This window comes from Amblyomma mixtum, chromosome 5 (assembly GCF_055824585.1).
Source record: "Amblyomma mixtum isolate Tamu chromosome 5, ASM5582458v1, whole genome shotgun sequence".
In the NCBI taxonomy this organism is placed as follows: Eukaryota; Metazoa; Arthropoda; class Arachnida; order Ixodida; family Ixodidae; genus Amblyomma; species Amblyomma mixtum.
The window spans coordinates 47,470,027-47,495,483 of record NC_143016.1 but is presented as its reverse complement, the minus strand read 5'-3'; the positions used below and the strand labels follow the sequence as shown (position 1 = coordinate 47,495,483).

General features: G+C 55.3%; 2 protein-coding genes across 2 annotated transcripts in view; one reads left to right on the top strand and one right to left on the bottom strand.

Moving 5' to 3' along the window:
• LOC149342008 (ecdysone receptor-like) overlaps positions 1-25,457 on the top strand; it is a 148,897-nt gene that overhangs the window by 107,331 nt on the left and 16,109 nt on the right. The gene's annotated exons all lie outside the window — the stretch shown is intronic.
• LOC149342009 (uncharacterized) overlaps positions 1-25,457 on the bottom strand; it is a 28,073-nt gene that overhangs the window by 2,217 nt on the left and 399 nt on the right. The gene's annotated exons all lie outside the window — the stretch shown is intronic.

Genomic DNA, 25,457 nt, shown 5'->3' with positions numbered 1-25,457 from the left:
CTACCCGGAAAAGGCAAAAAAGAAAATCAAATAAATACAAGTGTTCCGCTCTCTGCATATCCGCTGCATATGTCCCGCTCTCTGCACTCCTGTGTTACTGTTGCAAGCGTATCCAATGCATCGCATCGAATGGTTGATGCGTGTTCAGTTGAATCACAAGTGTTGCTGGTTTGGCTGAGTTGGTACATTATGACGGTGACACTGCGCGTAACAAGACGGGACAAAGAACGAGCACACGACGACTCGAGCGCTGATCATCGTCAGTCATCAATTGATTCATTTTCCGAGAAATCGCGCGAAATGTTAAGCTTTTGCCAACGCAGCGAGTGTGGGAACGTGAAGCAGGGGGAGTGGGGGATTTCGGTGAGATAAGGTGCTTGTAAGTGCGGAAGCGTGTTGTACGGGCCCAGTTCTAGCAGAGGCGGCGTGGGGCTGGCCGCCGCTGGCGTGTGTGGTCGTCGGCGGCGCGGCGTTGCCAGGGCGACGTTTCGCCTCGTCCGAGGGACAGCGGCCGAACCGATCAACGACACTGGGCGCGCATTCCAGGCCCGGCCGTGACGGCGGCCGTTGTCCCCACCGCGGCTCGTATTTTGCTGTTCTCCGCTTTCGAGGAACCCGCGCCCAGTGTACGGGCGCGTCGCGCTCCCCGCGAACAACAGCCGGCGAAGCGCGCCGTGCCAGACACTGGGCTGTTCCCAGGGGGAAGAGAGGGAATGGGGGTGGCGGGGGAGGGGTCGAGGTGGAGGGGAGAGAAATCGCAGCAACGTAACTATGCGTCGCCTCTGCGTGGAACAAAAAAAAGGAGGGTGCGCGTTAGCTGTTGTGGTTGTTACCGGCTGTGCAGGTGCATCGTCGGTAGGCGGAACTCCGCCCGTACCTGCATGGAAAACTATAGCGCGCGCTAGCGACGCCGGAGCAGGAAATGGTTTGGCAAAAGCGCTTTTTGATTTCGGGCACGCGCTGCGTTCAAAGCGGCGTAAGTTGCTCACGCCGCGCGTTTGGGGGCGTGACTTGTCGTCGGGCTTCGGTTCCTCATCGCCCCCCTCTTGGCGCGTGAGCGAGATCGGTCTCGTGTGTAGGCTTCGCTGTGGTGTCAGCCGCTTGGGAGCTTGTTCGGGTCGAAACTCGCGCGAAGGTGCGAGGAAATGGCTCCGCGGTCAGCGTGCCGGCCTTCGGAGGGTGTGGTGACCGCGCTGCCGAGCATCATCTTCCTCTTTACCGGGCGCCTGGTACTTTGACTGTCGCGCGGCGCAGCGGCTGTTGTTGTTCGGAGAGGTTGCCCGTGTTACGGCGACGTTGTGCGAGGGACGCTCTCTTTCTCTTGGCAGGGCTTTGCCCTTCGGGCCGCGCTATTATTGTAATCTCGGGGCGTCTCGTTTATTTATCGCCACCCCCCTCCTGCTTCGGCCGCCTCTGCTGCGGCGGCGGCGTTGGCTGGCTACGTGGCGCAGGTATTTTGGCGGCGTCCCTGTCACGGGTCGGGCGGGTTTGGCGCGCTCTCTGTGTGCGTGTGCGTGCGTGTGTGCGTGCGCGGGTTGCGTCCTCTTTCTCCCTCGCCGGGGCCGAAGACGCGGCGCTATTTCTGGGACCAGCGGCGCGTGCCTTGGGGTTTCGACATGCAAGCGATGGCCTTGGCTTGGATTCAAAATGCTGCGAGCTGTCGGCGGCGGCGGCCGACGTCTCCTCCGCCACCGGCAGCGTTACGTACACATGCCGGGGGTCGCGTGCGTCGCGATCTTCATGTCACTCCAGCCGGAGCGCATCGGTGACCGACCAGCCCTCGCTGTAATGTTTTCACCGAGGTCATCGCGCTGGGCGGGAGAAGTGCACTAACTAAACCCATCGCTGTTGATCGGCCCGATCACTTGGCCGTGCTGTCCAGGATTTCATCTCAGGTAGTGCATGGAATGTGAAATCGTTTTCAGGCGGAGTGGGTTCCTTGCTTTAAGCAGTAGTAGTAGTATGTAGTAGTAGTAGTAAAAACTTTATTCCGCAAAATGGAACGGGGTATAGGGGTTGGGGTCTGCTTGCCTTCCGCAAGAACTTGTTGTCGTTTGAGGGAGGAGGAAAGAAGCTTTTCTCATGGAGACTGTGGGTATTGACGCTGCTCCGGCTTTGTGCACTTTCCGTTCCATTATGCGCCGTCCACGGACCATGCGACGCGCAATCCCGGTTAAATGACGACTCAGCCTTGGAAGACGCGCTTTACCAGAACGCGAGACCATTAGGCCACAGCCCTTTCTCTGCTTAGTCGCCGCGTGCGGAACTCCGCCGATTTCCTGGCGGCTGCGCCCCGCGTTTCCTCCCACTCGGCTCCCGCCAGAGCAGCCGCCGAAGTGGGCCCTGCGCGCAACGCACACGTGCCGGCCGAGAGAGTCGCTCGCTTCCGGGCGACCGGGTCGGTCGGTGCCGCGGTCTCCGTTCTCGCGAAACGGGAATCCGAGCCGGCCGCGTTCACCGGAGGGGAGGGGGGACAAGGGTCCGCGAAGCCCCGCCGACCTTGACCTCGAGACCCCATTTCGCCACCCCGCGTGGAAAAAACGCGGCGGCCCGAGAGAAATTACGAAAGGCGGGCGGTGGCGTTTCCTGGTGCTCCCGCTGCCTCCTGACCCCGGCGGACACCGCGGTTCGTCGGGGAGCGAGGCCGCCGCACGTTATCCGCGGGGGCGAGGGGGTCGGAGAGGAGGGCGTTCTTTTTCCGTGCGCCTTTCCCTGCTGTGCGCGTAGAGTCGAGTTCATTCTGGACGCCACCTGGCGGGGACCGCTGTCGCGCGCTCCGTTCCCCCGGCTGAAGCCCGTCCGCCGGGAGGATGAGGAGGCGGTGTTGCGTCGTTGGCCCTGGAAGAGACGCGCTGTCTCTCCCTTCGTAACGCGCCGGCTGCTCCGGTGCCGTCTCCCTCGTGCCGCGCGCGAACCCTGGCCCCGAGCCAGCGTCTGATTTAGCTTTCCTTATTTCCTTTGTGCCCTTCGTTACTTTTTTTTACGCGCGTTCTTTTGCGTTTCCTCCCCGTCTTCTCGCCCCCTTCCCTGTTTCTCCCACTTGCCGGGGCACCCTTCCATTTCCGTTTCTGCCGTTTTAAGTCAGTCCCATTTCAGGAAGACAACCGGGGCTCCATTGCGTTACGGCAAGACACTGGCGACGCTCTTACCGTCGGGCCCAGCTAGGGCTAGAAAATAAAACAAACAATAGCGGTGTTAGCGGACGCTCATTGGAGGTTGGAAAACTGAGCTATTGAAGTCGCTTAAAGAAAACTTAGAAACATGTCAGTCAACGAATTCTAGGAACTGTTTTTCCTTCGGTCGGGCGAGGAACGTGCTCGTCAGCAGCATGCTGACAGCGGTGACGTTCATAAGACGCAGAGGCACAACCGAGCGTGGGAGAAAGGACATAGTAAAGGTCACACAGCGCGCAAGCTTACAGAGCACAGGTGAAAGGCACATGTCTTGGTTCGCCCGCTCTTCGTAAAGCTTCGTAAAGCTTACCACCAACTATCGCAAACCGGTATAGCAGAGGGGTTGAAAAAAGACAACCCATTTCGTGGCCGCGAAGGTTCCACCTACGCTGTCGCTGGCGGCGAAGGAAGAAAAAGTGACGGTGCGGAGAAGAGGACCGGCCCCTAGAGAGGGAGGGAGCGGAAGGTTCGGAGCCGTGGGAGAAGAGCGATGCGATTGTTCGGGCTCCATGAGACTGACGAGGCCCGCGGGGCGATTTTTGCGAAGTAGCGCGTCGACGAGTGGCCGTTCCTTCAAGAAGAGGGAAGCCACTTCTGTATAATTCACGACTGCTCGCCGCCGCCGCCTACGACGACGAAAGGCGGGAGTTGGTCCCGGTTTTCCTGCGCCGCGGACGAGCCTCTCGTCTCGCTTGTCCGGAGAAACGTGCTGTTCATCGCAAACGCCCTTTGGCTGTCGTCGGCGCACTGATCTGCCTTTTCTTGCGTAATCTGTTGCGTTGATGGCTTCTCTGCGCGGGACAGAGTGGAAGAAAAAGAAATGAAAGAGGGAACTGGCATTGGCGATGAATTATTTGCGACTTCTGATTTGCGCACAGAGAGAGCATCCTCTTGTTCGTGTGTCTTCCCCTTTTTTTTTTTCTCGTTTCGCCCGTGCGGGCATCGCAGTGATATGTTGGATGTAGAGATGCCAGGTCGGCCACTTGGTGCATATTTGTTACGGGGCACATTACACTTTCATAGGGCGAGCGCTGCGAAAGGAGAAATGTCGAGTCCGTTTGCCGCGTCTCCTGTACTGTATAATTTAAGCCGGCGTCACGTGCATTGTGGAAAGCGGTACTGGTCGCTTTTCGACTCGCGTCAGGGGATTATCTCGGTTAAATTGTGCGGGTCCTTATCTTGAGGCGGCACTAGTCTTTTTTTTTTCCCCGAAGTAAAAAAATATTACTGAAGTAAGGGAGTGAGCGGAGACCGACGGAGGCAGTGCACAATTGTAAATAAAGAGGGAATTGAGCGCTACCTTCTGCGGACGGAAACAAGAATATGCATGATGGACAGACGCTGTGCATTCTTGCGTCATTCGATCAGAAAAGTTTGGTTTGTGGTTTATGGGGGTTCAACGTCCCAAAGCGACTCAGGCTATGACGGGCGCCGTAGTAAAGAAAGAGCTCCGGAAACTTCGACCACCTGGCGTTCTTTTACGTGCACTGACATCGCACTGTACACTAGAATTTCGCCTGCATCGAAGTTCCACCGCCGCGGCCGGTATCGCACCCGACTATTTTGGGTGAACAACCGAGTGCCATAACCACTGAGCCAACGCGGCGACGCCCCTTCTGTTAAAAAAAAAAAAATAGCGCTTGAATTTCTTAACATTCGAACGTGCTTCCCAAACTGGCCTCGCAACGTGATTAGTTGAGTGGAGTGAATCCCCGGCTAGCTGTGTATTTTCAGTCATTTCGTGATGTGCAACCGCTGGCAGACGACAGACAGAACAAGAACGCACGACTTCGCTATCGTCTTTGCACACGGCCTGGGATGTATGCAGCCTAATTTTTAGTTTGCAGATTACACAGTTCACCGCTCAGTCATCTCAGGTAGTGGGCTGTAGATGCAAAGAGATTAATTTTCTTTTTTGGCCAGAGTCGCGTTTCAGATAAACATTTCGTGGTGTGTGTAGAGCCTTTGTGAAAAGTTTAGGGCCCTGTGGGTCATGCTGCGTTGGCTCCCTTACTTCCCCCTCCGTACCGAAAGTTTGCACTTCCTCGGGTGCCAAGCAGACTGTTTCGGCACTTTACTTTCGACACAGGCTGCACAGATTCCGTCACAGTTCAGCCGACGCGTACGCGGCAGTCCACTGTTATAGCTATACTTCGCGAGGTGCCCACTAGCTCACGCGCGAGTGCGTCCTATCGCAGTCTGTCCACCGCCGCGAATAAAGGGGGGCATTTGGCCGCCGAGCCGTGTCTGCGCCTTCGCGCGGGAGCGCCTCTGTCGAGGCGGGGGCCTGGCGAAATAAGAGCGCGCCGGGTAATGACGTCGCGTGGTGGCGGAGCGGCTAGCCGCAGCCGGTGTCGGCGGCCGCTCGCGCGACACCCGCCGCCGAGGATATCGACCCGCGTACGCGGTGCCAATTCGCCCCGCGTGTATAACTGTACATTAGTGGCACAGTGCGTGCTTGGTGGGCCTCCGGTGGCGTGTCCCACTCGTTCGGACGGCAGCCGCGTCGGCGCGTGCACGCGACCGCCGCGTAACCACCGCGCCGTCTGCCGCTTCGCTTCGACCGGCGTCGTCTCCGGTGTTGGCGGCCGCATATCAGCGGAGAGGGAGACGCACCAAGGCTACGGCCGTGGGGGCGGTCGGAGGTTTTACAGCGGGAACCAGATCGTTTCCGCGGTATCTCTCTGGTCGACGTCCGCGCGAAATGACTGACGTCATAAGCTGGCAATGTCACGTGACCGACGCTCTCGTTACATCCTTTATTGGCCCAGATAAGAAGGAATAAAAAAAAAAAAAGCTACTATTGCTGCACCAGCCAGATGTGGTCGGACTTGCCGCGAAGAGTACGTCTTGATTTAGCCACCGGAAACAAGACGGGAGCTGTTCCTGGTGTCACGACTCCAGCCAGACCACCCGCGGCACACCACGTTTCGTTCAAGTTTGGGAAACAAACCGTAGTTTGATGTTCCCAGTAGTGGCGACCGCTGTTTCGTCGTGTTGTTCATTCCATATATTCCCCGTTTGCCCATACAGCCGGAGCTCGTACCAGGTTACGTGACCGCCTCTTTAACCCTTCCCTCGACGACGTTTCATGGAGAGCTCAGGTTCTGAACCGTTCTCTTTTTAGTGCGAAAACACTTTTAGCCGCAGTTCGGGGGTTTCAGCGGTGTGTGTGAAGCCACAAAGTAGCAAGCGTCACTAACTGTCTCACTGTGTCACTGGACACCTCAGTCGCGCTGTGAGTGGTTGTGGTGGTGGTAAACATTTATTGACTGCGTGCAAGTATATGAGCCAGTGCCAGCTTGTCAGTTCTTTCTCGCCTTGGTACGAACCACGTATTTTCAGGTCGACTGATTTGGGGTAATTACTAGTACGTACTACGTCAGTGGATGAGCAGTGAATGTATAGTTGGCCACGTAGTACGAAGGCCAAGTGTATACTTCTCGGAGCTTAGGGAACCGCAGCGGTGGCCTAGTGGTTTGAGCATTCGCCTCGCATGCATGTAGGTTCGGTGTTCGATCCCCAGTGCTGCCGGGTACTACCGTGGGTACAGGCATTCCCCTTGCCTGGTGCTCGGCTTGTGGTACGCTCTTGAATAGACAAAAACACCTTGTGCCATGGCGCTCTTTGGCCATAGATGCCCTTCGGCTATAAAAATCATCATCATCAGATATGTTAAGGAGCGTTGGTTACGTTAGTCGTCGAAAAATTCGCTGCCGTGTCTAGCAACTGCGTATCACCAAGAGGGCCGTGAATGGCGTCTGATTATTGCTGTGTAGGATTCGCGAAATCGAAAAGTGGGCCTGGAAGAGCAGTTGGTTGACCCGGACGTTGCGTGGGCACAGTGGACGTTACGCGTGCGTTTTGGCAGCGACCGTCTTACTCTACGCCTAAACAGTCTTTTATTCAAAGAGCGAGAAACAGCACATTCCTTGCTGCAGGATTGTTAGGTGCAGGCCTGTTGTACAGTTATCTTTGCACAACCTGAGGGGCCGTGCAAAGTTCAACGCGTATGCATTCATTCTGCTCGAGGAGTGATTCGGCCTGGCTATCTGGTCACTCTCCACACGCAGTACGTGTTCAGGGCCCCCTTGGTTAATACCAGTTAAAACGCTGACGTGCTTATCACGCAAAGTCTGTTTCACATGCAAGCGAAAACGCTCTCGAATCCTGCCACCGCGGCGCAGAAACCTGTGTTTGAGTCGTCGCGGCGGTGAGCGGCGAGGTTCCAACAAGTTGGAAATTTTCGCGGCGGCGCGCCGCTCAGTCGCGCCTGACAGACCCACTGTCATGTTTCTAGAACAAGGAAGTGTGTCCTGACTATGAAGAATTTTTTTATCCCCCACACGAAATAGTTTATCTCCTTCAGGAAGCCCCGTGTACATAATCCTCGCCGGCGAATCGTGACAGGGACCCTGATGAGTCTTCCGAGTGTGTGGTAGGCTAGGGCAGCTCTGTTTGTGCAGCCGTTACTCCTGTAGCTCTCTCAGGGCCCTTTTTGAACAATGGCTTTGCATTGTATTTTTATTTATTTCGCGCTCGGGATTTCCCCCGAAAGCCAGACGTAAGCGGAGGTCCTCGCCTCTGTGTGGCGTCTTCGTTGTTCGTTCGTGCAACCTCGGTATCGTGTTGTGGGCGGCGGATTCTGGGACGGCAGTGACGGAAGACTTGGGGACATTGTTGGCGTCGGCGCTCGCTGCAATGTGCCGCAGTGTAGAGTCACTGGAAACCGCAGTGCCGCCGCCTCCGCCCTGCGCGGTTCCGTTCTAACGCGCTGCTCGCCGGGGACGCCAAATAGGCAGCCTGAGCCATTCTGCGCGAATGACTGACGGCGAACAGCAGCAGCCCTGTGCGCGTATGTGTGCGCGTGTGTGTGCAGACACTCGGCGCAGCGGCAGCAGCAGCGGCAAAGCCGTCCCCAACAGCTGTGCATTCTTGACGCTGTTCGCCGAGCCGATGCTAGGGAGCGTTGCGCGCGCGCGCGTTCTGCGGGGTCTATGCACTGCGGGCGGCGTGCAGCATTCAAGGCCAGTTGTGTCTGGCACGCCCCCCCCCGCTTCTCCTCCCTCCCCCCCCGACAACACATTTGGCTAATTCACGGCCGTTTCGCCTCCTCGGGAGGACGAAGACTCGCGCCCCGATCCGTGAACCCGAGCGGCGAGCGAGCGTGCGTTGCCTGGCCACCTGGTGCCGGCGGCCATGAACTACCACCCCGGATACGAGGACGTGCCTCCGCCGTACGCGGCGGCCCCGGAAGACTTCTGGCGTGCGTACCCTTCCACATGATAACACTGGCCCTGCTGCTGCACCGCCTCCTCCCCCCACCTCTCGACGAATGCGTGGTTGGACGGGAGCACGGGGTCATTTTGCTGCTGTTCTGGTGATGCATGTCCAGGGCATGCATGCGTGTCTCCCTCATCTGGGAGTTCGCGGGATTAGCTGATGCATGCACAGTTTGAAGGAAGAAGGGGTAGTAAGTAGCCTGGTGGAGGCCCCCTGCGATGGTCGCCAGAACTGTTGTGTCGCTCATCGAGCGTTTTAGCGAAGGCCACTCCGACCTGTCTGGTGGACGGTCAGACGCGGCCACGTCTCTCTCGCTGCCCGCACTCTGGACGTGGTTGGCTGTCCGCTCCACTGCGGCCGAGCCCGGCAGAATGTCAGCGACGCCGCCGCAGCGAGTGTGCGGGGCTCGTTGTTCGGCGCAGTCTTAGGCGAGCACTTGCCACAGTTTATCTTTCTTGGCGCGAGCTGCCGCCGTCGCCGCGTGCTGCTCGCGAGCCCCTGACGTCAGCTGAGCGCGGAGAAAGCGGCGCAGGTGCGCGTTCCGTGAGTCAGCCGGCTGCCGCTTCTGCCGCCGCCGCTGCTGCCTGTAGTCTCCGCGCGGGCGAGGCTATCGTCCTTCGCGCTGCCGTTGCCCCCAGAGGCCGACCTTTCTGCGGCGCTGGGTCGCCCTTCGTCTTGCGGCAGACGCTTGCGCAAAGGCGGCCCACAGCTGTTCCGGCGGAACTGTTGCGGCGCAGGAAATAACGCCCCGCGTGTGCTCTCGAACCCTTCCGACTGCCGGGACCGGTCACGGGCGGCCACGTCGCTACGTTTGAGGGCACTCGGTCTAATTCGGTGCCCTGGTCACACCGTCGTTATCGTCAGTTTGGCTACGTCCTCTGCCGGCGAAATGCTTCTTCATTGACCTTCTTTTTTTTTTTTTAATTCTCACTCGGTATCCACTCAGTGGTAACCCTTCGAGATCACCGCTGATCTGTTCGCGTTGCGTGTCCTTCCGATGTCACGCTTCCAGCTAGGGTATATCGTTGACTGCGGATGCGCTGCGCGCAGTTTGAGGCTCCGCATCTCAAGGAACCACAGTGCTTCTCCATCGGGAGGCTCTCTCCTCGTCGAACGCTGCGCGCTGCGTGATTCGCGCTTTCATTCGGAGGTGTTGCGTTCTCTTGTTCCCACACCACGCCATTTCGCTCGACTTCGTCGTGCATTTAGCCAGCGCTGTCGTTCCACGTAACGCTCTGTTGTAAAAAAAGGATTGCAGGCTCTTTGTCAACGCAAGCACGTGGGTGTCGTTTCCTTCTGTTTTTCGTTTTCTCGCTTTGGACAAAATATGACGCTCGCATCCGACGCTTCTCCGCGGTATATTGTTGAAGCAATCAAATGTTTTAATCTTCGTTTTTCGCCACACTTGAAGGTTACACGCGGAAGTAATTCAGAATAATAGATGAGGATGGCTGGCGTGGTCGTGTCGGGGTCTGGAGGCAGATGCTCGCGTCACTCGTGGTGTGTGCGTGTAGGAGGCGTGCGTCGGGCTATTATAGCGTCGACGACGTCGCCCTAGTCGCAAGGGGAGTTCGCTGATCCGACCGTTCTCTCGGCATATTGTTTGTCGTCGAGTGAGTTCGCTGCCTTTTGAGAACTCCTCCGCGGTGCATCGGAGCAGTCTTGTCGCGGCTCGATTCATTTGTTATCATGTGATACAAACTTCATTGTGCGCGCGAGCGCCCCTCATAAATCAAGTCTTCGAAGCATCGCAGTTGGGGCCTGTCGTGTTCGTCTTCGCTTGAACAAAGAGCACTGCGCTGGCTGTTCTTTTTTCATCTTTTTTTTTGCATACGATTTACTGGCTCGTCGCTTTAGATATCGAAGCTCTGTTTGTTCTTGCGTTGACGTTGTCAGCATAGAAATTTTTCGCGCGATTAAAAAAAAGAAAAGGAAACAACAGCAAGTAGCGACGTACTTGAGCAATGCTTTTTCTGCTGTGCTTTTCTCTGCTGACCGCAAAGTATTACGCTGTACATCGACGGCGTGTGTGCGTCGAAAATGAGAAGAAAATGAAAGAATGCCGAATATTTAAAAGGCATGGTATGGGATGCGTCATAATAATAATCAATAATATGTGCAGAAAGGGACGTTGCCCTATTTTTTTCTTTTTTTTTTCCACTCGAGAAATTACGTTCCGATCACGCGCAGCTCACAATCGAGGGAGGCGCTGTCTCTGTGTGCTTTTTTCACAAGCGCCGAGAAAAAAAAAAAAGTCATGTATCTCTCTCCCTCTTCTTGTGTAATTTCCATGCCAGTTGGGTTAACTGTAGAGCTTGTGTCTGATAGGGCTGACGCTCGGCTTTCAGCCATCCTTCTTGAGCTCCTGTCAGCAGTCGCCGCTTTGGTTTATGTTTGAAAACATCAACAGCGGCACAAAAAAATGGCAGAGAAACGTTCTTGGAAGTGCCATGGAGGGAACCGAATGCCTTCGTGCTGTTCTTGCTAACTTTGAGAGAAAAAAAAAATGGCGCCGTGCCAAGACGTACGTACATACACATGCAGAAATAAGGTGGTTGTGGCTACTACTATGTGAGTTATTGCCGAGACAGACCACACGTAAAGCTGATCCCGCTTACACGTAGACACCGCCACCACTGGGATGGTTTCAACCGTGTCAGTTGTTAACAGCTTCCCCTCCCTCCCGTGTTGACCGTACCTTTTTGTCCACGAGGCTCAACGTTCGTGCTCGCCATCCCCCTCCCTTGTTGATTGTACCTTTTTGTCCACAATGCTGAACGTTCGTGCTCGCCATCCTCGGTTTATGGTTCGTGTGGGTTTAACGTCCCAAAGCGACTCGGGCTATGAGCGACGCCGTAGTGGAGGGCTCCGGCACGGGGTTCTTTGGTCGAGTTCAGTTGACTTGGCGGCTGCGCGGTTCGCACATCATGTCCGGAAAACAAGAGACGCTGCGCTGAGCATTTCTCGCTGGCTGGCGCCTCGCTCCTGGCCCGGTCACCCAGTCGTGTCGGAGCTCGCCCGCGTGCAGCTATTAGACACTTTTAGTTGGCCGTACGGAACGGCGTTACGTACGCAGGAACGTTGCGGGTCGCGAGTGCGCATGCGCAGAACGTTCCGTACCGCTGGGCCGCTTGCGTACGTACGCACGCATCGTGTCGTTGCGTGCGTGCGCTACGGGCACGTTACGGGTTGCGTTGACAAGATGGCGGCGCCCAGCTCGCCCGCTTCGAAATAAAAACATGTCGCCGCTGCATTCTCCGGCGGGATAGCTCGCTCAAATGGTAGCGGTTCGCTTTTATTTTGCACACTCTCGCCCACACGCAGAAGTATAAGCGATAACTAGTTCCTGTTTTTCAAATAATTTGGCTATTTTCAAGCTGTAGGCCTAACTGTGTTTACCTCGTAGCAACGACACCTGGCGGAGCACTTCTCTGGCTTTTAGTCAATTATTTCATTTTCTTCTGTTTGCATAGTTTTTCTTGGAACAAATAAAAAAGACTCGCGATGCAGCCAGCTTCGTTACCAGTAATTAAATGCTTCTCGGCATTTCGATTGCTGCTGTGGTAGTCGCGGAGCACACGAGAATCACAACCTGAAGCAAACAAAACAGCGAGAACGGCTGGCGGAGGATTGGCGAGAGGCTTGGCTTGGCTGATGTCAAGAACTTTTCAAGCATCAGTTCTTATTTCTTGCGCCAGATGGCGCGGAGAAGCACAGCGGAGAATTTTAGGATGCGCTTGGTACGTCCACTCGGAAGGACGCTAACGTACGGCTAACTAAAAGTGTGATGGACACGCCATTCGTACCGTACGCAACGTAGTGTGCGTTGCGTACGTAAGCCCGTTACGTACGGCCAACTAAAAGTGTCTATTGTTATTTCCGGACGTGAGCGCTCCGCGTTGACGGTCAAGGGCGTCGCACTCGCTCTCGCGCACGGTTCGGCGTCCGGGGGTGTGCTGCCGCGGGAGCTGACCCGGAGGGCCGCCGCTTCTTGTGCCTCTTCCTCTTGGCACCGAGGGCTGTTGTTGATCGCAACCGTGCCAGCGGAAGCCGAGACGCGCCTCCGCCCTCCTCCCATAGTTCGTCCCCGCGAGAACCGTGCGGAATCGGGGCTATGGCTAAGGGCTGACGTCACGTGTCAGTGCTGGGGTGGAACAGCGTGGCCTTTCTGCTCCAGTTTTGTAGGACAGCGCTGATTAGGAAGGCGCGAGAGATCGTCAGCGGCATCAGCCGAGCTGAGCAAAGTTTTGCCGCTTCCCCGTCCTTCGCAGGTCAGAGTGGGCTAGGGAACAGACACGAGTTGTCGATACCGTGTAGCTGAAATGAGGAAGAGGAAACGGACGCTGCGGGGAACAGGTAACCGATTATATTAAATTATTCGTGGTAACGGCGTGTGGTAAGGTGGCTGGATTAGATTAGGAAGTTTGAGAAGGCTGTATAAGGTAGCCGCAGCTGCCCGCGACAGAGGGCTAATAGTATAGCCGACTTGGCGCTGCAGTGGGCTTGTCTGGGGAAGATGATGATAACTATTATGATGATGACCTGTACAGCGTTATGATGATAGCGCTGTGGGGGATCCGCTGTTGGTACACCGGGTGTCCCAGCTAAATGTAACGTCCAAAATCTACCACTTTGCTGTTGTGATACTTCAGCGCTCCAAGAGGCACTGCGTGAGGGGGAAAAAAAATCCGTTTATTTCCGGAACGCTGTCTCAGACCGGGATTTGCGTTCTCACTGCCACTTATACCCCTTCGCTTACGACCCAGGTTCAGGCGTACACCGTGTGGGAATCCTGGCTTTCCGCCATTGCCTTTGCGCGGCTGTGCCGGCTTCCCGCGTTGTTTCTCCTCTTTCCCTTGCTCCCGCCTCAGGCGGTGGAGAGGCGGCTAGGTGACTAATCGCTGTCATTTGGCCACAGCTCCGCCCCGGCTCCCCAACGGCCTTTGCCAATAGAGAGTTTTAGCTGAGCGGGTTTGCGCGCTCGCTCCGCTCAGCGAGCTAGCGGGAACGCTACTGCGCATGCGCGAAGCGCTCAGGCGGGAGCGCGCGAGCGGAACGGCTCCTCCGCACCGCTCCCGCGCGAGCCAAGCGGAGTCCGGAGCGGGCCGACGAGCGGGCCTCGCGCAAAGCCTTCTGGGCTCGCGCTAGCCGAACCAAACGTAAACATTCAACATGGCGGCCGCCAGCGCGGGTCTTGCCGGATACTTTTTGGCATGGCGAACAGATTGCAGGCGGTGTCGGATAACTTGCGAACGTAACTCGATCACGATCGACGCTCGCACGCGTAGAGGATGAATGCACACGCTAGACAACGCTACAAATGCGTACACGCGCACGCTGCGAGGGGTGACTTGCGTGGTCTTGGCTCTCGCAGTGGCAGACATTTAATTTTTTTTTGTAATACGAAAGCTTCACTGCTAAAACCAAATCACTGTTGTTACCAGAAAGCATACAGCAAACGTAAACAGCTATTATTTATTTATTCACGCATATATCAGAGAGGCTTACTTATAACCATTTTCTGGCAAGTCCAGTTACCACCACTAGGAGGCGCAACGAGTCGCCTCGCTTGAGCGGACGGGGAAGACGCTGCGCTAAAACTCAACTCTTGCGCGACGCTCCGCTGTGGCTCCGCTGGGAACTGCGAGCGGAGCGGGCAGTAAACCCGCTCAGCTAAAACTCTCTATTGGTGCCTTTTGGCGGGATTTCGGGACCCGCTTGGGCGGCCGCGTACCGCGCGACCGTCCGAGCGGAGCCGAGAGAGAGATCCCTCGGAGACAGCGCAAGGTGCGTACGCTAGTAGACAGTTTTAGCTGTGCGTCCGCAAGGGCTTAGCGTACGCAAGGAGCTTGCGGGGACCGTAGTGCGCATGCGCAGAACGCAAGCGCGATACGTGCGTCTTGCGTACGTACGCAAGCCAGCGGACTTTGCGTTGCGTTGCTTGCGTGGCTTGCGTGGTTAACGTTGGCAACATGGCGGCGCCCTGCACGCCCGCTTCGGGCCAAATACTGCATCGCCGCTGCATTTTTCGACGCGATAGCTCGCTCTAAACGGTTGTATTCACTTTTATTTTGTGCATTCTCACCCCTCTGTAACGATATATGTGACAAATAGTCATCGTTTTTTAGATAAATCCAAGAATTTCTTGATGTTAAGCCTAACTATCTACGGCGTACACTGTCGTCATAGCAACGACCTCCGATAAAGTACTTCTCCAACTTAGCGCTAGAATTTATATTTTCATTTGATTCAATTGATTTACATTTACAAAGAAACAAAGACTTCGAATGCAACCACCTCTGCCATTAATAAAAGAGGAAAAAGTTTCCTCAGCACACAGTTCAGGAGCTTTGACTTGCTGTCGCTAGATGGCGCCACCATACCCTACTCTTACCGGGCGCTACACTAGCCACTCCCAACTAAAACTGTCGTTGCCAGGACGGGTGGCACTGCGCGTAAGGTGCGCCCGTAGCGTACGCACAGCTTTTGCGGACGCACAGCTAAAACTGTCTACTGTTTTGTCCGTGCCGGCCTTTGCCGTTCGGACCAGTGTATACTCGAGCTCTCCCGCACGTGTCCTCTGACCTGCAGCAGCTCTAGCCTGTCCAGCGGGGTCCAGCGACCTCCGACAGGCGTACATTGCGTTGTTTGCCCACTCTCTCTCGCAAACGGCCCAACGGTCGACACGAGAGAGGGATCACAGCACTGCCGCGGGGACATTCTCCTGCAGCGGCGTGCTAGCGGCGCGCATTGCTCGAGGCGCTTCGTGCGCGCAGCGAAGCCTTGCTCCTCGCGCGCCCCCGGGACGGGGTGACTATTGAGTGTTTGTGTATCTGCTGGAGGACGTCGTGAATAAACGTCTCCTTGGTGAACTTGGAGACCTATTTCTTTGCGGCGAATCGCTCTGCTCCCAGCGGAGGTCGAGTGCACCGCATCGGTGTCCCAGTGTGTTTGTGGTGACGGCTGATCGGGGCCCTTGGCTCGCGCGAAGCTCGAACCCGCGGTGGTTGGTGGCCTCTGTCCACTTAGAAACCCACAACCGAGATGGGAGACAGATACTGCGCCATCTCCTTTCCTCAAAAACCAATTTTCAGTTTTTTGCTCTAAGCGCGGGATATGAGAGAAGCGGATTTCTCGCTCTCAGGTCGCGACTGGGGCGCTCAAGTAGCACCGCTGTCAAAAAGCGGTAGATTTTGAATTTCGCGCGCTCTTAGGGCCGGTTAAAAAGAAAGCGACATGAACGGTATCTGGTAGCAAACAATTCAGCTGGGTATTCTTCAGGGTGGTCTACAAATTTTGTATTGACTCCCTTTCCGAAGCTAACGTTTAAAAACTTAGTTGGTTTGTCCGAACTAACATTTCAGGACGAAAAAAATACTGGAGAGAGGGCCGCACGACGCACGGCAGCATCTTTTCTCATCCGTCTTTATTTATAGCTTGGTTACATTTAGCATGGGCACCTGTTGTCTGCGTCGGCAGGGTAGGCGCGCTGCTCTGCGTTTGTGCTCGGTGTTTTCGGCGTATGTCGAGACCGTATTGCCGGAGGTCATCCGTGACCCTCAAAACTCGTGCGTCGATTCCCGCCACTCGACATATTGCACGCGCTTCACCGCTTGACGTGGCGTTGGCGTGGCGCGTGGGGCTATGTAGAGACCCGCCAGCGTCGCTTCTTCTTCGAGCAGTGTTGCAGCGGCTGTGTCGCGCCGCAGCTGCCCACTTGTGACCTTTGCGCACGGCTTTCAAATGTAGCAACTTGCTCTTGCTTCATCGCGCCTTTTCAGTGTGGCTTGCTCCACTGCGACTGTAGTGCATTGCACCCCCCCCCCCCCCCCCCATTCCCCCTCCCCCTTCCTCCTCGTCTTTTTGTGGCTTGCACTTCCTACTGATGTGGTATTTCGCACGTCTCTTCCCATTTGCCTGCGCACGTCATCGCGGCAGCGTCGTTGTCGGTTGACTCATGCCTGACATCGCGGTTTACATATGCGTGACAAATTTGTTTTGCGGCCGCCCCCCCGCGTCCCATCGATGCGTATTTCACTCGTAGCTGAACGTGCTGCTGGTCCTGCCGCGTGTTTTGACATCCCGCATCATCCTGGCTACCAATACCAAGGGCTTAAAGGTGCACTGAAGAGGAATCTGAACCCGTATGTTTACCGCTGGAACTCGATCTACACGTTCCGAGCGTACTTAGAAACTTCGAATTATTGGCCCGAGCGGCCGATTTCCGTAATTTAAATCCGATTAAACGTCCCGGCTCCTCCCCCCCCCCCCTTTTTTTTTTTTGAATTCCCCGCAGACGGTGGGAGGAGTAACCCAACCTTTCAACCAGTCCCGTGGCGGCTTGCTGCTCTGCCATCGGCGGAATGATACATAGTGATCAGCGTGTTTTTATTTCCGTGGGCCTAATTTGCAGCTATGTAGTCTATGACTAGGTCTATTTATTCACGGAAACAAAAAAAAAACCAAAAAAAAAACGAAAGCAAAGCCACGCGACTGCCTGAAAGGTACTCCATGCGTTGGCTGACTCCTCCCACCGGGGAATTAAGACAAAAGGCGGGAGCCTGACGTTAATCCGATGTAAATGAGGGAAGTCGGCCGCACTGGGCTATAATTCGAAGTTTCTAAAAAAGCTCGGAACGTGTAGATCGAGTTCCCGCGGCAAAAAGAAGAGTTCAGATTCCTCTTCAGTGCACCTTTAATAAGTCATGTAGAAGATGAAAGGCTTACGAGTAAAACGCTAGAATTGTGTGTGTGTGTGTGTGTGTGTGTGTGTGTGTGTGTGTGTGTGTGTGTGTGTGTGTGTGTGTGTGTGTGTGTGTGTGTGTGTGTGTGTGTAGAGAGAGAGAGAGAGAGAAAAAGAAAAAGATCAGTCTTCCGATCGAAACGTCGAGTCAAATAAATGTTTGACGTATACGTCGCTATATACATAAACAGTTATAACCGAGGAGCATTGGCTTCTGGGCTTGTATCCGACAACCGTTTTCACTGAGAAATTTTCTTCCTCCTCTCCGCTTCAAAGCGCAGGGGCACTTGTAACAGTAACGCTGATATTTTAAGCACACGTCGACGAGAATATCGCTGAAAGGCTTCGTTTCGTCCTTTAAAGAGCGCGGGGGTGTTATGGCCGGGCACCTAAGCGCAGGCAGCCGACTCGATTCTGTATAGGAAAGTGCGTGGAGCCATTATTTTTTCATCCACGGCCAAGAAAGCTCGGATTCTGCGGAAATCATGTGCAAAACGATTAGTCGTCTCGGCGGAGGGTACTGGACCAGGGCTCTCGCTAAGAGCTGCCAGAACTTAGGTCTTGAACTAAAGAGCCTCTCCACAGTGAGCTGCCCATGATGGTTTTCTATCAGGTTGTGGCCGATGTTGGGAGCGTTAGCGCCAGATTTTTTCCGTCTCTCAAAAGCTCAAAGCGCTGGTCTAAACTAGAACATTCGCTTTAAACTCCCGAGATTGGCCTTTCTATTTTCCTTTCTTCCTCACTCGAGGTTGTGGAGACGCGTCGTAGGAGAAGGACCTCTCGCACGAGATGTGTCATATATCCTTGGTATGAAACTTGTCGCCCTGCTATGGAATTCGAATCGGGCACCAGGAAAAAGCCAGACGCAGCATTTTGTCAGCCTTCTACGAGGTGCGTAGAGAAGTTGCTTATGAACGTGCAAAGGAACACCCACTACGACTTGATTTCATGGGTGACCCGTAGGTCGATGCATAAATTGTTGACCGTTGCGAAAAACAGCTTCCCGAGGAATTCGCACACTCGGAACGTACCTAGACTGGTACACACTAAATATGTATATAACTATGTAGGAGTACAGAGGGAGTAAGCTGCCCTCTAGCGGGGTGTTCGCATAGAGGAAAGCTCACTTTCTTTTTACGCCTTTCTGCTTAGAGTGTATTGCGGGACGAACGCTGCCTGAAGAAGTTTCAGTCGAAGGTCCAAACTCTTTATCGTGCAGGGTCAGGGCTGCCGTCCTCATTTCGTTGTTTTGGAAACCACATGCATACGACTAGCCCATATTGTCCCGAGCTCCTTGTAACGTCTAAAGTGGTAACGTTGAAAGAGCATTTTCAAATTTGGGTGCTGCCATCAAAAAGCATGCCAATAAACATGGCCAACATGGTCAACACGCCCACCAGTTGATGGTTTGGTTTGGTTCATGGGGTTTAACGTCCCAAAGCGACTAAGGCTATGAGAGACGCCGTAGTGGAGGGCTCCGGAAATTTCGACCACCTGGGGTTCTTTAACGTGCACTGACATCGCACAGTACATGAGGTTAAAAAAAATGTGTTAATGCTCTTACCTTCTATCACCCCTTTTGTACACTTAGAGAATTTGTTTCGCCGATAATCACGGCTTTTAGCGTTTGCAGCTTAAAACTAGCCGAAAGACACCGATATCCCAAGAAGATTAAGCGCCGAAAAACACCCGCCGATTTCTCTCGGAAACAAACATCGGAAAGGCGGCGGCCTACATGTAATTGGCCACGCCAGTAGGCATGCCGCGTAGTTCCTTTCCCTGCTTCATATTCACAGAGTTTGTCAAACATATCCATCCGTGCGTAAATTGTTTTTTTTTTTTCTTGGACGGCGCCTTTGCTATCGCTATTTGCTAGTACTCAGACGCTGTCTAATAACAGTAACTCCTGGCATTATGTGTACTACAAATAACGTTCTAAGGCTTTTCATTTCGCTCCTACTGTGCTATTGCCCTCTTTCGTTGTAACTACTAGAGTAAGCGCGCACAAAGGGTCTTATTGCACCACGGTTCTTTAATGAGCGACGGCAGCGGTGACACAATTTCTACTCTATGTATAGGTACCTCAAAACGAACCATAACGCAATCTTTCCTTTCTGAGTTTTGAGACCGTTAAAGTATTCAGTTTGGCTAGTTGGTCTCCTGTCTGTGATAAAAGCTGGAAAAAGTACATTTCGAGCGTTTTGAGCGCCTCTCCTACGCGTAGGAACAGGCTGTCGGAACGCGCGAGTTGGTGCGACGTGGTTTCGGAATGTCGGTTGCGTCTACTGCTAACCGCAACTGCGAACCGCGCATAAGTAGGGTTGTGCAATTGGGGATTGTCACTAAACAAGACCTGTCTCGTTAAAACGCAGCGGCTTTAACGCGGCGGAACGCGAGATCGTGCATTGAAAGGTCGGATGTGGCTGTCGTGGCAAGCGATGGCGTTTCAGAGCGGCACAGGCTGAACATGAGTGCGCATGCCATCGGGATCACCAACGTCGGTCGAGTTTTCAGTTGAGTATTGTGAATGTTCCCGACTGACGAGCACAGAATGGCCCCTGTGAGAGTTTTAGGCCTCGACAGTGCGTTCACGTTGATGATTTCTGCACTTTATTCGTTGCCTGCGGCTATTTCTGCACGTTTTCACGGTAAATGGGAAGTATATGTGCCGTCATACGACGTGGGCCGATATGCGATATGGGCGTTGGAGAGAAAGGTATTGAGCACTGCACCGCCACCCGTCTCTCTTTAGGGGAAGCTCTCTTTGTGCGCTACATGACTGACATGGACAGCTCTTGTATATGCGAACGCTGAAGCGTCATTGCTGGTCGATTTTATTTCGCTCTTTTGTCTCTTTAGGCTCACTCGTTTCTTGACTCCAAATCTTGCGATCTTATGGGTCGTCGCTATCTCAGGGAAGCTGACAGAGGTGTGTGGTTGTTGCGTAGAATTCTGATTAACGTAGCGGGATACAAATACGTCGGGGAAGTAGCTAACCGCAGAAATGCTTTTAAACAAAGCGAACATTGCACCCACGAGTTGCTTTGTGGAGAGAGTTATTGTAGTGTGCTCGTAGTATCTCGAGCTGCGTGGTGCACGTACAGGCACCCACATCTGGGGGATTTGTCGGGAAGCGCAGGGTTTCGCCGACTGCTTTTCCCTTCCCCCTGGCTGGGGGTGGGGGGGGGGTGGGGGGGTCGATCGGCGGCGATAAGGCACTGCGGACGCGGCGGGCGGGCGAGCCGGTGCCGTTATCTCTCGCCTGTTGTCGGCTGGCATCCGCGCGGCGTCGTCTCGGCCTGTTTGTTTTCCCGCCCGGTGCCCGCGTGCGCCCCTGTCGTACTCCACTGCCCCTTATCTCGCTTCGGCTGCAAGGTGTATATGCGGCCGAGGTGGAGCACGTTGTGTTGACTTGGCCGCGGCGTGGGCGGGTCGGCACCGGAGGCCCCCGAGCGATAAGCGACGCTCATTTTTAGCACTGCCTGCTCCACACCCTTTGCGGCGGCGGACGATCGATGCGCGCGCGCTTTTCGCCGTCCGACGGCCTGCGCGCGAGCTTCCAGGTGTCGCCGCACTTGCCGCGACTTCGGGAGCGAAGGGTTCACACTTGCCGCGGGCACCCTGAGAGCGAGCCGCCTGCACCGTTTTTCCGACCGCTAAGGGCGTCTTTCAGAGCGCGCTGTTCACACCCGCTTTGGACCAGAAAGGAAGGGGTATGACTTTGAGGCCGGTGCAAGTGCCTGGTGAAGAGGGGAGCTTGCTTCGCTCTGTGGCTCGGTGGTTATCCGCGTAATAGCGAGTGAAGTCACACACTGCTGAGGGAAATGGTAGAACTGGGCGAAACAGGGGGAGGTCGTGGCGGCGTTACATGCGAACAGCGTCTGTTCTCTGTGTACCCCAAGAAACGTGAACCGTTTCGCTAGCAAGACGGATAAATGCGCTTGCGACGGCCTGCGAGCTGTGTCAGCGCGCCACGGGCGAAGGTCGCTCGTCTATATCGGGCTGCGCCTTGCCGTTTAGGAGGGGCAATCGTTAGCTAAACAACGCGGAAGCATCCGCGGCGTTTAGGAGGGCGCAGAATCGGGCGTTCCCGTTTTCTCACTCCTCTGAGGAAGCTTCGTCGCATACCATCCCCCCCCCCCCCCCCCCCCCCCCACCCCCACCCAGCTCTTTTTGTTTTTTTTTTCTCGATAAACGCACGCTCGTTGAGAGCGTCCACCGACGAAAACCGAGGACTCGCGATGGTCCTGGCTTCGTGTAGGGAAGGCTGCCAGTCCCCCATAAACGAACCTAAATCCCCGCATCGGCGTCTGTCGGGCGACCGAGTTGCTGCTTCGCGTGGCGTCGCCGTATAACGTCTCTGTTTTCAATGTCAAGGCAGTGCGTCGTGTTGCAAGCTCGGAAGGATTACCACACTTCTCGCCCGTCGCATGTGCGCTGTGGTTAGCGCCAAGTCGTCTCTCGCGACCTTGCGGCGTCAACGCCGTCAAGGGAGAACGGCGCAGCGCGCTCCTGCCGTCCTCCATATTCCAGACCGCGCAAGTAGCGTCACTTGTCCACGTTTTGACCTTTGGAGAGGATTTTCTTTTCAAACGAGAACATCCCGTTGTGACTGAGTTGTGTCCCCCCCCCCCCTTCCAGCGGTCCGGTTTTGTTTTTCCGCTCTCTCCGCGCGCGCGCGCGGTGTTAAAAGAAAAAGACGGCAGCGCTCTTTTAATTATTCATGGCGCGCAACGCGGTTGCGTGGAGGCGGAAAGCCGCCCGGTGCCCGCAAGGCCGCGCGGCTCCACGAGCCGCGTGAGGTGCGTGTGAATGTCGAGCGCTTCGGGTTTTGAGCAACGTGGAAGCGACCAGCGGGCCCGGGCGCAAAGACCGCGGGGAGGCCCCCCCCCCCCCCCCCCCCCCTTCCCTCTCTTCGTCGCTGTGTGAACCGGAGCCCCCTCCGGCTAGAAAGTAATACTCTCGATCTTACTACTTCGTTCGATAATATGCCCTCCGCATTGCGAAACGGTTCGCTCTTCCTCGCTCGCTCCCACCGACGAAGCAGAGCGATGTCCTTGTGCCTCGGCAAACGAGACTTCCGCTTCCAATTTGGTGACCGCAGGAGTTCGCCGAGTTGGCGAGCGAGCCGTGCGCTATGGACGCGGCGGCGGCGAGGGTGGACGCTTATGAGGCAATCGTCGGGGTTGGCGGCGGCAAAGTTGCGTGACCGGCTCGGAACCCTGCGTGGTGCGTGCATGGAGAAGAATGGCTTCATTGTTTGGCAGCAAGGGAGCGGTGCGTCTGCCGCCCTTGAAACTTTCCGCTTGCCCGTCGCGCTCGGCGGAGGGAGAGGACCGCCCCTCCGTGGTGTGTGCTGCGCGGCGGCCAAGGACTGCTCGGCGGCGCGTCTCAAGGGCACGCGGCCGGACTCATCTGCCGCTGCCTGCCTCTCGGGCCTGGCGCTCTAATGAAGGGTTGACAGGCGGACGCCTTCTCGCGACTGCTCCGGCTCTGCCATGTTTCACGAGGGCGGTGTACCAGTTTCGCGCTCGGCGCGCAACGCTCTGGAATGCGAGGGCCGGCCGCCAGAGGCGCTGCGGGTGAAACTTCGGGGCGCTGGTCCGTCTGCCCCTCCGAGACAACGCTGACACCGTGCTTCTTCTGTTGGTTCCACCGCTGGCCACGTTCGCGTTACTCGCTAGGAGAAGGCAAACGAAAGAATGACGAGACTTGGCACGGAGGTCGAGAAAGGGGCGCGTTGTCCTCGCTTCGGTCCAGTGCACGGTGCGCCGACAGTCGGCCACGGATTCATCGAATTCCTGGTCTTCCGGAACGTGGTTCGCGGCCTCGTGTTTCCGAGTATACGGGTACCACCACCCTCCGCCGCGGCATTTCTCCGTGCTCTGTAATTGACGTCGTCCCAGCAGTCGCGGAAGCCGAGAGAGAGGAAGGCATTGGCGAGCCCCGGGGCAGCTTCCTTTAATCGCCTCCCACACGGCCGCGATGGTGTTCGGCTTGTGTGCGGGAGGGTGTTGCGAAGCAGTTAAAGAAAATAAAAAAAAAAGACTGCAGAATGGTTTGGCCCCAAGGGCACTTCTTGCGCGCAACCTCTAGCGCTCGGGACACGTTTGACGCGTCGTTCATTTTACTGCCTGTCAGAGGCCACCTGCCTCGGGTTTCCCCCGAACCGAACGCATCGGTAACCAGGATGTTTGGACACACCAACAAAGAGTACAGGAGGCAGAGGAATAGGTCGATGAGAGGAAAGCCTCCGGAGGTGGCAGCGCGATCCGAGGCTCAGCTGTAGACTTCGCGTGCCTTCGTGACGACCTACTCCGCTTCCAGGTCGCAGTGTGCACCTGAACTTTTATCCTTTTATTCGTCCTCTCCGAAAAACTTAAAAGAAAGAGAGGAGTCCGGACGACGCTAAAAAAAAAAAAAATGTGCACGTGTCGTCCGAGGAGCTCGAATTTCGACTGTCCGCTCCTATTCGCGAATGGTAGACCCCAGTCGTTTTCGCCGACATTTCTGAATAACCTGACTCGCCGCAGCTCTCGTTTACGAGATAAGCGCCGCTGGTAAATCAGATTGGCGTTATCCATACATTTTCTCTAACTTAGGTAGAGGGAAAAAGAGACGCCACCGTCTGCGCGAGTTTCGGAGAGTACTTCAGTCCATCTTCTATCCACCGAGGGAATGCTGGTAACGTGCGGTTTCTCAAAATTACCCTGAGTGCCCTCTTTTGTGCGCAGGTTAAATAACATTTATTACTGTGTTTCTCACTTCTGTAAATTTAAAGGAATATAAGCACCAAATTTTTGCCTGCCGGTTTTCTTCTGGAGTAATGAAAAACAAGTTATTAGCGGTTACATTGCTGTTTTTTTTTTTCTCGTTCCTCATATGTGACCTGAACACTTATGCTAGAGTGTACTAGAATAGTACGCTCTACTTAAGCATTGCAGCCGTCGTTCAGCTGTTGAAACCGAATCAGGGTGAGAATAAATTAATCATAAATGATTTAGCGGTCGCAGGCGAATACCAAGTGGCTGTCCATGTATTCTAATGTCTTATGTATCGTTGCGGAGAAGAAACATGCAGCTAAAGTGAGGCGTCTGTAGTCCAGAGTTGGGTGCTCGGCTGATATGGAAACTTTGACAGCATTTCTTGGGGGTGTGCCGCGAGCAGAATCTTCCCTATGGCTGAATCCAAAATACGAGACCACATCTGCCCTGCGTTCATGAGTTTCTCCGTTGTGGATGAACTATCGCAGCGACACATTCTCCCCTCCGTAATTTCGAGGAACCACATCCACTTCTAACTGGCGGTCAGTTGGTGATACGCCGTGGCACAACCGTTCATCATTCCAGGCTTTGCGTGAATGCCGCGGAAACGTGCGCACGTGTAATGGCATGGGGCTTGTTTGCGCTTCATGGCTAGGATGAGCAGTATTTCCTTGCGAAAAAGAAAAAAAAGATCTAAACAAAAACCTCTCAGGTTTTGGTAGAGTATAGTTTCAGAAATTCTTTCTAGCTGTTTTCAGAAAAGTAAGCGCTACAGCTTCGAATTGTTGGCGTCGTGTCCCTATCGTCTGTCGCTTCTCCTCACCAACTGTGCCGTCCACCCCACGCGCCTAAACTGTTAACTTTCTCCCCTCCGTTCCCTCGCGTCATGGGGTGAGAATGTGCCCGCTTGCGTCAGAAGCTCGTGACGTGAGAGCCGTGCCCACGGATTTGCGCTCGTGGGCGGGTGTGCTGGCTCGGCCGCTTTCTGTGAGGGTGGCGGTAGCCTTGCACGAAACATTTTCTTGGGCTTCGCAAGTCACGCGCGCGCGCGCGGCGAAGGTCAAGAACGCGCGGCCAGCGCACGCCGGCGGCTCCAACGTTTTTAGATCCCGCTCCGTGACGCGGCCACATAGCGCCGATTGCTGGTTTTCAAAGCTTGCCGTCCGTCATCGTGCCGTCGATTCGGACGCGATGCCGTGCGTCGATGCCGGCAACGGTGGACCGGCGAAACGCTCACGAAAGAGCGTGATCGAGCGCCCGTGACCGTGGTGCGTCGTTCGCTGTCAGCTTTAGTGACTGTTATTTTTGCCTGCGGACGCGTTCGTGACTAGCGTAACCGCTTAATGCGATGGCGAAGAGCTAAATATGCTGGTGCGATCGCTGGAGCGAGACGCATGCGGTTGTGTGAACGGCGATGCCGCACGTGTGAGTTCGTTGCGTGTCGAGCAGTGCGTACAGTCGGCAGCAAAAGTTTACGGGATGCGAGTATACGCA